General features: G+C 52.8%; 1 protein-coding gene across 3 annotated transcripts in view; it reads left to right on the forward strand.

The window, feature by feature from the left end:
- Positions 1-14,735, forward strand: part of AGPAT3 (1-acylglycerol-3-phosphate O-acyltransferase 3) — an 89,380-nt gene that overhangs the window by 54,784 nt on the left and 19,861 nt on the right. Inside the window, exon 3 of one of the 3 annotated variants that reach the window (XM_052643637.1) lies at positions 3,988-4,065. The exons of the other annotated variants lie outside the window; for them this stretch is intronic. The gene's annotated coding sequence lies outside the window, so the exon portion shown is untranslated. The remainder of the gene's footprint in view (positions 1-3,987; positions 4,066-14,735) is intronic. 3 annotated transcript variants of the gene reach the window in all.

A 14,735-nucleotide genomic window follows, 5' to 3' on the forward strand; every position in this document is an offset into this window, starting at 1 on the left:
ACATTTAATATGAAAATAAAGCATCTGTAGTACGAATGCATTATTATTTCTTGGTTTAGTCAATAGACCCATCCTTGGTCTATATGTTACAATTTAGAAAAATCCGTAGACTAGGAGAGAGAGAGTCATACAGGGAAGAAGAAAGAGCAACTCAGAGAGGATAATCATTCCTGGTCCTTTCCCCAAAGGGAACAGGACAGAGTGTGGGGCCATTCATGAGAGGTGGGGAGTGTTCCAACCCCATCAGGACTTTCCATCGGCAGTGCTACATGTAGAGGACTTGGAGTTTCTATGCGGACCAGAAGAGGCTAAAAATTCGTAAGCAATTTGACATTTTAAATGTTGTGAAATCATTGCCACTGTAATAGAGATCACTTAGTAGATTAAATTAATCCTTAGTGAATCTTTGCCATTTCATGAGTTTAATTTTCTTTTCTTCCACTCAGTTCATTTTTCTATTTTGCTACTTGGTCTTTATGTCAAGTAGAGCATAGTGTCCTGAACATCGGTGGTCTGTGACATCGTCTCTTAGGATACCGAAACAGTGACTGTCCACAGCAGGTGCTTCGTAAGCATCTATTGAAAAAGGAGAAAAGTTCAGCGCTAGAAAGAGCTAGAGAGGTCATCACGTGCCCTCTTGTTCAGGCGTCAGTGTTAACTCTGTCACTGCTGGACAGATCTGTACTGCCCACCAGACTCCCTGGGCACTCTTTCCACAGCTGTATTAACAGTCAACCCAGGAAATGCTTGTCTAGCATGCCTTTTAAATATAAGCAGGTGTTGTTACATCATGCATCTTTGGAAGCAGATGTTGCTCACATAATGGGGCTGTCAGTAGGAGATGTGGCTGGTGCCTTCACCTGCTGGATTTGTTGTCAGTTCCTGTGCCATTTCCATTGAGTGCTGGGTGCACAATGGGGACGGGGCAGTCAGGCTGCTGCCTCTGGTTTGCCCCAACGTTCAGGGAAGGACGTTGTGGAACAAGGTCTGCCCTGGAGGCAGTGCCTCCCTCAGCCCCTGACCTGCCCTCCCTAAGCAGGATGATCTTAAAGGGATCACAGAAAGAGCTTGGTTCCCCCAAAAGAACAGAAAGCAAGGCCTGTTCCTCAGACACAGCCCTGTTCTTTCTGGAGAGCCCAGCAAGCCTCTATTGGCATCTCATCCAAGGTCTTGGAGTCTCCTTCCCACCAAGGTTGTGCCTGTCATGGGCACCAGTGTCGTGAACCCATCCTTGGACACTGCTGTCGATCTTGCAGGCTACAGAGAGGCATCCTTAGGGGTAAACTGGAGACCAAAGGGGTGTGGTGTAAACCTAGGTGGATTTGAGGAAAACGAGGAAGACAAAGCCAGCAGAGGTGGGACCCCCCCCCCCCCATAAAATCTCATCAGACGCCACAAGCATTTCACATCTTACTGGAAAAGCGACTTTAGGGTGAGAAGCTCATTGTAGGGGTACAGCAAGGAGGGGACGGGCATTGGTTCTCAGTACCTGCCCCCCCACAACATGCACACACAGGAGAGGTCTCCCCAGCATCCAGTGCCCTCAGCCCTCCCCTTGACAGCCACTTGTCACCAGATCATCCCAGTGGGGCTGCTGTCCTTGAAACCCCAACCCCAGCGATGCAGTGGGATGGAGCCGCCTCGGGGGTGGGGAGCGCGCTACGGCCTTGAAGGTAGCGTGTCCACCCCCACCCACACCTCTCTTAACCATTTTCCAGTCAGGCTACTGGCAGGAAAGAGAGGAGCAGTGTACAGCTTGCCCTCCGGGGTCCTAACGTCCCAGGGTGGCACCTTGGCTCTGTACCAGCCCAGGAGGCACCTCAGGGCACCAACCCCCCACGGGAAGTAGGTGGGCAGTGCTCATGGCAGTCTCTGTTTCACTTTCTATCTAACGCTTCACGGGTGTGGTTATGTCCTTTGAAGCATGTGTGTATCTGAGATGCTCTTGAGTTGGTGTTCAGGCAGGAAACTCAAGTAAGAGGCAGCTGCTGAGTGACAGGTGGCCCTCCTCCTCTGACTTGGGGTGAGTCTGGCCTTTTCCAAACCATCCTGGATCTGGGCTGCCCTTTCCACTGCCCTGGACAGAGGCCCAGATGGACATTTGAAACCCATTGCGTTTACCCCTTGTTGGAGTCACGATGTGTCTTTAATGGGAAATGTGACAGGATCTTTTATCTTTGTAAATGACCTTGTTCATCCTTTGAGGTTTGTGTTCTGCTTACTAAAAATCTCTTGTTAATGACCTGCAGACTCTAGAGTGTGTAGGAGAAGCTTTCCCAGGCTTGCTGCATGGGGTTCACTGGGGGTCATGGAGGAAAAGTCTGCAGGAGGGGAGACCTTCCCACACTCCCCAGCTGAGCTGCCTTTGCTGACCAACTCCTCCCATGTCTGCACTGGGGGCTGGGTCTCAGTCCTGCCCCTGGCAGGCACCCACCTCGCTCCCCATTTTTTGTTAATTGGTTGTCCTATAGCCTCACATCTCTGATGGGGTCAAGAAAAGTCATGAATTTGCCGGTTTTCTGGCATTATCTTGTGGCAGGGTGGGAGTGACAAGCTCTCTGCATTCCTAACGGGACACCAAGACTCCATATAACTTTTAAAATTATGAAACATATTGTCCATGTAGAAAAGTGAATTAACAACCAATTCATTATATAAAGGGCTTCCTTTGTGGCTCAGCTGGTAAAGAATCGCCTGCAGTGCGGGAGACCTGGGTTCAATCCCTGGGTTGGGAAGATCCCCTGGAGAAGGGAAAGGCTATCCACTCCAGTATTCTGGCCTGGAGAATTCCATGGACTGTATAGGACATGGGGTCACAATAATTATAAAGCAAACACCTGTTTCTCTAAGAGCAAAATGTCATTACTATAAGGGGCAGATCATCATCACAAAGTGATCTCCAAGGTGGCTTCGCCTGTTTTGTGTGTGTGTGTGCGTGCGTGCATGCGTGTGTGTGTGTGCGTGCATGCGTGCGTGTGTGTGCGTGCGTGCGTGTGTGCGCGTGCGTGTGTGCGCGTGCGTGCGTGCGTGCGTGCGTGCGCGCGTGCGTGTGCGTGCGTGTGCGTGTGTGTGCGTGCGTGCGCGTGCGTGTGCGTGCGTGCGTGCGTGTGTGTGTGTGTGCGCGTGCGTGCGTGCGTGTGTGTGTGCGTGCGTGCGTGCGTGTGTGTGTGTGCACGTGTGTGTGTGTGTGTGTGCGTGTGTGTGTGTGTGCGCGTGCAGGTGGACAGCTGCCTTGGTGTGCGGGGTGCCTGCAGTGTCCTTAGGCCCAGAGGTTTGTCACAGGCCTATTGTGCAGTCATCAAGCTGGGAGCTCTTCACCTCCCTCCCACCTCCTGCCCCAAAAGTCACCACTGCCCAGACCAGTAAGTCCATCAGGACACCCTAGGAAAGACGATCGATTCTGGAGGTCAAAGAGTAGGGTAGGTGGGGTGTAGGGCGGCCCAGAGGTCCCTCTCAGGCCTCTGTCCCTGGGCATCTGTCCCAGCCCCTCTCCTCAGCTAGCCACCATGCTTCCTGCCTGGGGGCACTGTTTCCACAGTGGAAGCCCCCCGGGGACATGACAGCACTCTCTCCCCAACCCCCACCTGGTCCTTGGAGTGTGGTTTGCAGGCCCTTCTAGGGCCTGGCGGGAGCTTCTGGCCTCTGTCAGCGGTGGCCCAGGGGCACAGGGGCCCTTTAGTCCATGTGGCTCCTCCGGCCTGTGGTCAGGAGGGATGCTGGCTGTGCAGGGTGCCTGCCTCCGTCCTGGGCAGCCAGAGTTGTCTGTCCAGCCTTCACCAGCTGCAGTGATGCCCCACACATCTCCCACAGGGCTGCAAACATGGCAGTTCCCCTGTCCTGCATCCCAAGCCCTCGCCCTCCAGCCTGCACAGCTCCTCCCCAGCCAGCAGCACCCACCCATCCAGAGTGTGGCAGGGTGTTGAGGGTCTCCGATGAGACTGTCAGGAGAAGGGCTTCATTGGCTCTCCCATAACGTTGTTCTTTCAGGAAGCTTTTCCTGAGGCGGCTTGTAATGACATGTGAGTGGTGCGAGCTTCAGGAGTCATGCTGCCGCACGTCACACATGTACGTAATAAACACGGGCGTCCCTTAGCCAGCCTTGCTGGAGCACTGCGTGTTGTATGCCAGACCTGCGTGCACAGCAGGAACGGACGTGGTGAGGGTGCGCCCACAGGGGTTTGGGTCACAGGAATGCCCACTGAAATGCTTGTGACTCGTGTCCCCTCTGCCTCTTGGAATGGCAGCTGCTGGCAGAGTCTCAGCTGCTCACCACTGCCACTGCCCACAGCATGGGTCCTTCCTCCTCACGTGGATCCCTTCATGCTCCCGAGATGGCCTCATGCCCATCCCTGGGGCAGTCGCTTGAACTGGGGGTGAGGTTACTTTTACGGCTTAGATCTGGGGCTGGGGGTCCCCTCCTGGGCCCAAGGATTGGTGCTGCTGCCATGGCAGAGCTCCCTCGGGTTGGGGAGGATTGTTATGGAAGCCTGAATGAGCCATTCAGTATACCCTTTTGTGATACTTTTCTTTCCCCTTTGGTTGAGAGACACAGAATGCCAAGAGTGTCATGAGCCCAGTGATGGTTTTAGGTTAGCTTTGTACCCTCTTTCTTGTGCGCGCAGCAGAAATGCCAGTTTGCCTAAAGGCAAGTACAAAGGAAGTCCGCCATGTGAGATGTCACGTGAGACATGTCCTGTGTCATCTGCTTAGTTGGTAGCAACACTCAGGACCCTCGACTGTCTGGTCTTCCCCTGGCAACTGCAGGGTCACCTGGTCCAGCTGCCTAGAGACTCTAGGAGGCCCCCTCCTTGTTAGCCCACTGTCCACCGCAGACTGTTGGTCTGTGTCATTGCCTGCATGTCTGGTCACAGGCCAGGAACACACCCTTAAGAGCAGAGGCGGCGTCATATGTGATGGTATCTTGCGGCTGTTTCAGGTTCTGTTTCATGGTGGTTTGGTTTTCTTTCCTGTTTGTTTTCCCATGTGGACCGTAGAGTCAGCATTTCCAGTTCCAGGGCTGAGGGAGAGAGGACCTCTTGGTATTTTATTTAGGGTTCGATTACATCTATAAATTAACTTAGAAAGCATGGCTTGTGTATTATCTATGTGTTAACATCTAACAAACCACCTCAAAAAGTCGTGATTGAAAACAACCACCATTTTCTTATCTCACAATTCTGTGGGCCAGCACTTTGGGCTGTGCCCAGCAGGGCGGTTTTCTGCTGGTCTCACCTGGGGTCTCATGTGTGGCTGCAGCCAGCTGGCAGCCTGCCTGGGGTCGTGGGTCCATCTTTGCTCGCTGTGGGCCCACCTTCCAGCTGGCTAGATGAAGTCTCTTCCCCCAGTGCCTGGAGGGTGCAGGGGAAGCTGCAAGGCCTCTGAAGGGATGTCACCCCATTCTACTTAGGGGTGAGCCTTGCAGCCAGCCCAGGCTCCAGGAGCCAGGGAGCAGACCCCTACATCTTGATGGGGGAGCAGTGCTGGTTTACTGGGCTGTGAGCACAGGGGTACTGTTGCCCCTACTGCACGGTGTCTTCCCATTTGCTTAGTTTTGCTTTCGTCTCCTTCTGGTCCTATGGTTTATATGTATGAGCTCTGTTTATTTCTTCTGAAGTTTGTGAGTAGGTATTTTCATCTTCCTTTTTTTTTTCATCTTTTTTTATCACAAAGGTCCAGGGCCTTCTCCACTGTGTCTTCTGTTTTTGTGTGTTCACCTGGAGGTGTGCCCACTGGGCCATGCTCTCTGGCAGCCTGGACGTACAGCAGGGCTCTGTGTCTTTCTGGTCACTGAGCACTTGTTGCTACCCCGTCTTGCTTTAGATGGAATCCCTGGTACTGGAATTCCAATGTTATTCCTTTCTGCTAGAGAGGAACCACAGAGCAGCCCAGACAGGCATGCATTGAAGATGGCAGAGCTCCCAACAGCCTGGGCCCCAGATGACCACAGTGGGCGGAGCTGCCAGGCTACCTAGGCCCTGGATGACCACAGTGGGCGGAGCTGCCAGGCTCCCTGAGCCCTAGATGACCACTGGGGTGGAGCTGCCATGCTACCTAGGCCCTGGATGATCACAGGGGGTGGAGCTGCCAGGCTCCCTGGACCCCTGATGACCTCAGGGGGTGGAGCTGCCAGGCTGCCTGGGACCCAGATGACCTTGGGGGGTGGAGCTGCCAGGGTGCCTGAGCCCCAGATGACCTCAGGGGGTGGAGCTGCCAGACTCCCCGGACCCCAGATGACCTTGTAAGGAGGAGCTGCCAGGCTTCCTGGGCCTGGATGACCACAGGGTTGGAGCTGCCGGGCTGCATCTTCAGTGCATGGCTTCCTAGGTTGCTCCATTGTCCCAAATGACCATCTGGGACCAGTGGCCTGAAATCTGTTAAGTCAGAAATAAACAAACTTCTCTCCTGGGCCTCTTAATTACTTCAGTTATAGCAGGTTATTGAACACTATTATCAGTAGAACATTGATTGCTGGCATTGTATTGGTTTTATTCCTTTCAGCGTGACCGTAACCACTGATTGGTTCCAGCAACACTTTGGTTACAGTGGGTTCTCTCGAGTCTACACAGCATACCCCTTCCACCTTCAGACACTGCTGGTCTCACTCCTCCTTTTCAGTTCTTAGGTGTCTTGATTTCATATCCTGATGAGGGTCAGGCCGCAGCAGATGATTATTAGCAAAGAAATACGTCGACTTTCTCAGCATTACTGAAACATAAGGTGGTCCCTGTAAGTGAATTTACCCAAGAACTGGAACCAGCCCCCTTAAATCTCAAAACTAGGACTAATCTAAAATTTTTGCTGGCCTTGTGGAAGTGCCCCCTCTGATCCCCAGCTGCCTTCAGTGCCCTGGTGACCGCGACTCAGCCCCCAGCGCCAGGGCCAGGTCACCGTGGACAACCGTTGCTGCACTGTGTTCTCATCTGTGAGGTCACCATGGGTCTGCTGGGTCTGTGAGCTGGCCCAGCACCGGACGCCCTCCGAGGTGTGCCGTCTCAGGTCGCGGGCTTGCCTTTGCCCTTGTGCTGCTGCCAGCAGGATGCCTGCCCCCAGTGCCCCCTGCCCCTCCTTTTCTCATCTGGCACTTCGGTTTGGCTGTGGGCCAGGAGACCACCCAGTCCTGTGTGTCCGAGCTGTGTTAAAAGCGAGAGTGAGGAGGAGCCCATCCAGGAGCTAAGGCGTCTGTTGTGAGTGAGGGTTCTGCCTCCCTGATACCCTGGCCAGCTGCAAAGAAAGCAATGGGGTTTATTCTTGATTTTGGTTGTGTTCAGAACAGTAAATCACTGAGATTATTTGCCAAGTTAAGATAAAATTAGTTGGCAAATTTGCCACCTAAATTATCTTAAGATAACTTAAAAATATCTGAGGTGATATCCCTCTACTGTCCTCTGTTTCAAATAGTCAGTCCAGTTCATAGACTTTTCCCTCCAGTATTTCCTGACTGGAAACAACAGAACTATCAACATGCTAAACAAAAATGTAAGACTTGCCCCCGCATAACCCACCCCCCATGCAGTCAGCCAGCATGGCCTTTCTGCCCTGCAGGCTCATGGCAGACCAGGTCTGCTCTGCTTGCTGTGCATATAGGCACTCAAATGTGGGACCAATGGACAGGTGAATGGATGGATGGCTTGGCAGATGGATGGATGGGTGGATGGCAGGGTGGGTAGATGGATGGGTGGATGAGTGGGTGGGTAGATGGGTGGATGGATGATGGATGGATGAGTGGGTAGGCTGATGGCTGGGTAGGTGGATGGATTGATGGATGGATGGATGGGTGGGTGGGTGGATTGCAGGGTGGATGGCTGGCTGGCTGGCTGGCTGGCTGGATGGGTGGGTGGATGGGTGGGTGGATGAATGGATGGATAGGTGGGTGGGTGGATGGATGATGAATGGCTGGGTAGGTGGATGGCTGGGTAGATGGACCGGTGGATGGCAGAGTGGGTAGGTGGATGGATGGGTGGATGGCTAGATGGGTGGATGGGTGGATGGATGATGGATGGATGAGTGTGTAGGTGGATTGCAAGGTAGGGGGATGGATTGGTGGATGGATGGATGGATGGCAGGGTGGGTGGATGGGTGGGTGGGTGGATGGATTGGTAGATGGGTGGGTGGATGGATGAGTGGGTGGATGGATGGATGAATGAGTGGATGGGTGGATGGATGATGGATGGATGAGTGGTTGGTGGATGGATTGGTAGATGGATAAGTAGGTGGATGGATGGGTGAATGGGTGGGTGGATGGCTGGATGGGTAGATGGATGTTGGATGGATGGATGGATGTTGGTGGATAGATGGATAGGTGGATGGGTGGATGACTGGGTGGGTGGATGGATGGGTGGATTGATGGGTGAAGGGATGAGTGAATGGATGGATAATGGATAGATGGGTGAGGGAGTGGGTAGATGGTAAGTGAGTGGATGGGACAGAGGAAGAGAAAGAAGGGAGAAGGGAAGGTAACAGCCTTGGTTCCCTTTCATCGTGGGCTTTGAATTTGGATTGCATATAACTAAACAGCTCTTTTTAGTCCTGTAATCCAGACTTCCTATCTAGAACCACAGAAATGAGGCACTTTTGGAGTGTTTAATGTCTTTTCCCTTTACTAACCACTGTGCTTAGGGTCAGCCCTGCTCAGGACAGACTGCCCCAGCAGGGCAGGATGAGGCTGCCAGCCTTTGACCACAGCTCCGAGGGGTAGTTGGTCCAGGATGGCTTTCAGGAATGGGGCAGCAGGGCAGCTGAAGTGGTGCCCCCAGCGCTGGCCAGTTCCTGCCCCCACACAGAGCCAGATGCCTGCCCGTGGGGCAGCACTGGATGTTTGAGGCTGGGGGTGCAGTTTCCTATTGGGCACTGCTCTTCAAACTGTCTGAGTAGACTGCATTGGCAGAGGCTGGAGGGCTGACGTGGGCCCTGTGTGTGAGCAGAAAAGTGGTCATCCACATGCAGAGAGGCATTCACCTCCCTGCACAGAGCAGAGCAGCTGTCTGGGTGGTGTGGGAGAGAGCAGGCCCTGGACTTCAACTTCAGTTCCTGTGGGAAGGGTTTGTTGTAAAGATGGGAGGGGGGCGGGGGGATGTGCCTGGGAGGAAAATCTGAAGGCTAGTTCATGAGGAAGAGAGACAAAGGGACCAATACCAGCCTGACGAGCATCTGGTGGTACCTGAGGCTGGTGCAGGGGGTGTGAGCAGGGTGAGGCTGGGCCTCCTGGGCAGCAGGGCACGGGCACTGCAGGATCTGAGAACGAGGCCTGAATGTTTGTCATGGGTGTGTTCCTCTGCTGGGGGGACCATGACACACACCACAGGTCAGGGGCTTAAACAGCAGTCATCAACTCTCCCATCTGGAGGCTGGAAGGCCAAGGCCAGGGTGAGGGGACTATGAAGGGAGAAGCTGTGTGTGGAGGCTGCCTCCCCCATGTCCTCTTGTGGTCCTCCTCTTTATAAGGATGCCGATCAGATTGGACTAGGACCCGCCCTAGTGACCTCACTTAACTTGACTGCCTTTGTTGAGACCATATTTCCAAACACAGCCACTCGCTGGGGTGCTTGGGGGCAGTTAGGCCCCCAACACAGCTTTGTGAGGGGATGCAGTTCACTCGTAAGAGAGTGCCGAGGTCAGGGCTGGCCAGTGGTCAGCGGGCTGGGCCCTTCTGGGCATGGTGGCGAGCCAATCCCAGTGCTCCTGGCTCTGGCTCTCACCCTCACCACCCTGAGCCCCGAGCAACGTGGCCATGGGAACCCCAGGCTCAGAAATAGTGGGACAACCCTGGAGGGGTGGTGTCAGAACCACAAGGTACCTGCTTGTAAGCCAGGGGCCTGGGGCGGGGCAGGGGCTAGGAGGAGAGACTGGTTTGGCTCCCAGCCCTCCCCGCTGTATCAGAGCTCCGGCGGCTCCTGGGCAGCCGGGGTCAGCGTCTGTCTGGGATTCACCTGCCCTGGAACCACGTGAGCGCAGCCCCGCTGAGCCCCTGGCCCCGCCCCCTCCCCACCTGGCCACCTCTGCTCTGCGCCTCTTCCGAGTGAGGGGCAATACCACCTTGTGTCTCCCTGTTGGGAAGCATGAATGCAGCCCCTCCCCTGCCCTGAGAAAGTGGGGTCCCAGCAGCTTGTACGGGACCACAGACCCTTCAGGACTGGGCTGTGCAGGTGCCAGGTTTCTGGAGCAATCTAAACTCTTATCCAGTGAAGGACTTAGGCTCAGGTTTCTTCTCCAGCTCAGCAACAGCATCTGAGAATTAATGAAAAGGTGCCAATATATTTTATTTTTAATTGGAGGATAATTGCTTTACAATGTTGTGTTGGTCTCTGCCATACATCAGTGTGACTTGGCCATAGGTATACATATGTCCCCTCTCTCTTGAACCTCCCTCCCACCTCCCACTATTGTTTATCTTAAAATGTTATGGAATAACAGTGGTTACCTTGGTCGGGAAGATCTGCTGCAGAAGGAAATGGCACCCCACTCCAGTACTCTTGCCTGGAAAATCCTATGGATGGAGGAGCCTGGTAGGCTACAGTCTGTGGGGTCAAAAAGAGTCAGACACAACTGAGCGACTTGACTTTCTTTCTTTCTGGGGCCATTAGGGGATGAGTGGATACCTATTATGCCTCATGAGCTCTACCTTACATGTCTTCTTTTATTCCAGGACATACCGTGTGTTTTCTAAAAGCACGTACCAGCCTCAGTGAAAGAGCTGTGCATTGCTGTGGTTTTGAAGCATCTCGTTTGTGTCATTAGGCTAAGTACATCACATAGGCAGGCGTGGTCCCTACAGCATCCATTACAGGGGGCGGTTCTGGATCAGAACAAGCTGGGCCCATGACATGAGAGCTAGGCAGGAGGAGGCGTTGACTGAAACTGTGGGGTCAGAGGCGGTTGGAGATGGATATTAACTCAGCATCTGCCCTCAGATGGTGGGCTCAGCCCAGCAAGCTGAACTTCTACCCGCAGACTCCTAGTGGCCCCAGCTTTACCATGTGGTGGCAGGGACAGGACAAGGTGCAGTGTGCCAGGGGGTACAGCCAGAAGCCCCCAACGACACTCTGGACCTGAATCAGTCACGAGAGAAGAGCCAGACATCCGGTAGAGGGATGTCCTGTAGACATCAGGACCGCTGGCCTGGGCTCTCAAGTGGGTGGGCAAGGGTGTTGGGTCAGAGAACAGGGGGAGTGTGTGGTCGAACGCCACGCCGCCCCTCAACTAGGGCCTGGATGGAAAGAAGCGGTACAGGTTGTTTGGGGACAGTGGGTGAAACTGGACTACAGATGGGATATTCGACAATATGGTTACGTCGGGGTTAAATTTCTCAGATACGATCATGTTATTTTACGGTCAGTCAAATGCCCAGATTCTGAGGAGACATAGGCTGAACTGTTTCAGAGTGCATTTTCATCAAATATTCCAGAAGAAAATTTTAAATTTAGCCCATAAACATGAAATGTAAAAATTAAATTTAAATATTCATATGTGTTTTTGTTATATAATGTTAGGTTAATGTGATTGGTAGAAGACTTTCAATCATAATAAATTATATTCTAATAAGCTTCTGTAGAGGAGGTACAGTGGAAATACAAAATCAAGGAGAAAATGGAATGCATTTCTTGACTTGTAAAGAAAAGCTTGCTGTTTTTGTATTTTGAAAATGGATGGTGGTGGTGGCTATCAAGTCACGGCGGCATTTAGATCCCACCGTCTACACTTAAGAGAAAAACGTCCCTGACTTATGGTGATTCAGATCATGATTTTTGGACTTTCCAATACACATTCGGTGAAAACCATACTTCAGATTGTGAATTTTAACCTTCTCCTAGGCTGGTGGCGTGCGGTCAAGTCCTCTCTCTGATGCTGGACAGTGGTGGCCACAGCCCCGTCAGCCCTACCATCACGAGGGTGAACAACCCGTGCTGGACCCAGATGGCCGTCCTGTTTTTTTACTTTTAGTACAGTATTCAGTACATTAAAAGAAATATTCAGCACTTTGTTATAAAATAGGCTTTGTGTCAGGTGATTTGGCCCACTGTAGGCGAACGTTGAGGTGGGTGGGGCTCAGCTGTGATGTTTGGGAAGTTAGGTGTATTAAACATATTTCAACTTAATGACGGAGAAGGCAATGGCAACCCACTCCAGTACTCTTGCCTGGAAAATCCATGGACGGTGAAGCGTGGTAGGCTGCAGTCCACAGGATTGCTAAGAGTCAGACATGACTAAGCGACTTCACTTTCCCTTTTCACTTTCATGCATTGGAGAAGGAAATGGCAACCCACTCCAGTGTTCTTGCCTGGAGAATCCCAGGGATGGGGGAGCCTGGTGGGTTGCCGTCTATGGGGTCGCACAGAGTCGGACACAACTGAAGTGACTTAGCAGCAGCAGCAGCAACTTAATGATATTTTCAACTTATGGTGGGTTTATTGAAATGTAATCCTGTTGTAAGTTAAGGAAGTTCTATATATTTAGGCTTTCCTTTAAGTGTATTTGTTTATTTATTCATCTGGCTGAGCTGGGTCTTTGTTGCTGCATGTGGGCTTGCGGCGAGCAGGGCCTCCGTGCTAGTTGCGGTGTGCAGGCTTCCCTTCGTGCGGGCTTCTCTTGTTGTGGAGCACAGGCTCTAGGCCCACAGGCTTCAGTAGTTGTGGCCTGTGGGCTTAGTTGCCTCACGCCGTGCAGGATCTTCCCGGACCAGGGATCGAGCCTGAGTCCCCTGCATTGGCAGGAGGATTCTTAACCACTGGACCACCAGGGAAGTCCAGATCTGTATATTTAAAAAGTGAAACTTCACAATATACCAGAATTTATACCCCTTGCATATTTAAAAATGTAGAAATTGACTTATAATTTGTCTGGTGATATATTTTTTTTATTTAATATTTTTGCTGTGGAGCATTTTTAAAGTCTTTATTGAATTTGTTACAACATTGTTTCTGGCTTATGTTTTGGTTTTTCGACCGTGAGTCATGTGGGCTCTTAACTCCTTGATCAGGGATCGAACCTGCACCCCCTTCATTGGAAGGAAGTCTTAACCACCGGATCACCAGGGAAGTCTTGTGATATTATATAGTTTTGAAAATATTTTCAAGGGGTAGGCACAAGCCAGTGCCCTTGGGGGCTGCTGAGTTGATGCTTTCCCCCTTGCTGGTTTGTAGGCCTTGGGGGGAGCTGGGGAGGATGTGAGCTGAATGGGCAGCAGGGTTTCTTCTGCAGGGGGCAGGGCTGGTAAGCCCACTGTCATTGAAGGGCCCCCAAGTTAGCATCTGTGACTGATGTGTTATTAAAGCATTCAGGCCCAGGTGGCCCAGAGGTGGTGGGCGAGAGGCAGGGATGCCTAAACAGATGGTGGCCACTGTGTGCGCTCATGGGGGGTGGATAAGTGGGGGGCCTGAACTGCAACTGCTAATGCTCCTTAGAACAGGTCTGGCCCACATCCGGGCACTGGGGACAGACTGACAATCTAGGCCAGTGGCCAGCAGCAGGGGGACAGTCAATGGCAACCAGGAATCCTGGGCAGGGGTGGGCAGCCATTCCAGACAGGGGTGCGCACTTGCAGCAGCCGGTCCAAGAAAAAGGTGTGGCTCATAGGGCCTCTGTGGATGGCCGTCCTTGACCAGAGATTCAGGGGCTGGACTGGGACTGGCAGGTGTTAAATGGATTCCCGAGCAGGGGGCTGTGTCCACGCAGAGGCTTGTAGAGAAAGTGTGGGGCCAGAGACTGCACACCTGCTGCCGTGAGCAGGTGCACAGGTGAGCAGAGAAACTGGAGATGGTGCTCCCACCAGAGGCTGGATGGCAGCCGGACTGGGCCCACAGATGGATACCGTGTGAGCCTCTCTATGTGAACCTTTAGAAAAGGAAGGTTGATCCAGTGCCTGAATGCCAAGAGGTCCTCGCAGGAGTGGGGGAGCATTGACAGGGAAGGGGGCGTTGATGGAGAAGGCGGTGTCCGGCCTCGGCTCCTTCCTTGTCCTCCTAGCGTCCTGCACGTGGCCGCAGACTTCAACCCCCATACCCCCATGCAGCCACTTGGCACCCAAGGGCAGATGGAGGGCACCTTCTAGAGTCATGTGGCCTGGTCTCCCATTCAGCAGTGGGGCCGCTTGTGCCCTGGAGAGCCTGGCATGGTCCACCCTGAAGGCTTCCTGAGCCTGCTCCACCCTCACCCCAGAGTGTGGGCACCTCTCTGGAGGACCTGGAGCAGCGGCCAGCGGCTGCCAGGCTGTCCTGTGCCCAGCTCTGTTGTTTCTGTCCACAGCAGGATTTCAGGGCCACTCACAGAACAAGTACAGCCATAAAATGTGAGCTTCTGGCTTCACGTTTGAAACCAAGAAACCAAACTGGTGTTGAAGGGAAGGGAGGGAGAAGCTAACTGGGTCCCTGGGGGTCACCCTGTCTGCCTTAGACCAAAACAAAGGCTTTTCAGCTTAAAAAGTCCACAACAGCTTGTGAGTTAAAAGGCATTAGTTGAATGTTTTATAGTGATTTCATGTGTAGTTTTTATTTTTTAAATAAGATGCTAAAACAAGAAAAGAAAAATTACCCGTCATGCCTTTAGCTAGAGATAACATGCTGCCCTGTGCTGCACTCAGTCGTCTCAGCTGCGTCGAGCTCTTTGTGGCCTCATGGACGGTAGCCCGCCAGGCTTCTCTGTCCGTGCAGTTCTCCAGACAAGAGTAACTGGAGCAGGTTCCCGACCCAGGGATTGAACCTGTGTCTCTTACATCTCCGGTGTTGGCAGGCGGGTTCTTTCCC

The sequence above is a fragment of the Budorcas taxicolor genome, chromosome 1 (genome assembly GCF_023091745.1).
Source record: "Budorcas taxicolor isolate Tak-1 chromosome 1, Takin1.1, whole genome shotgun sequence".
Lineage (NCBI taxonomy): Eukaryota > Metazoa > Chordata > Mammalia > Artiodactyla > Bovidae > Budorcas > Budorcas taxicolor.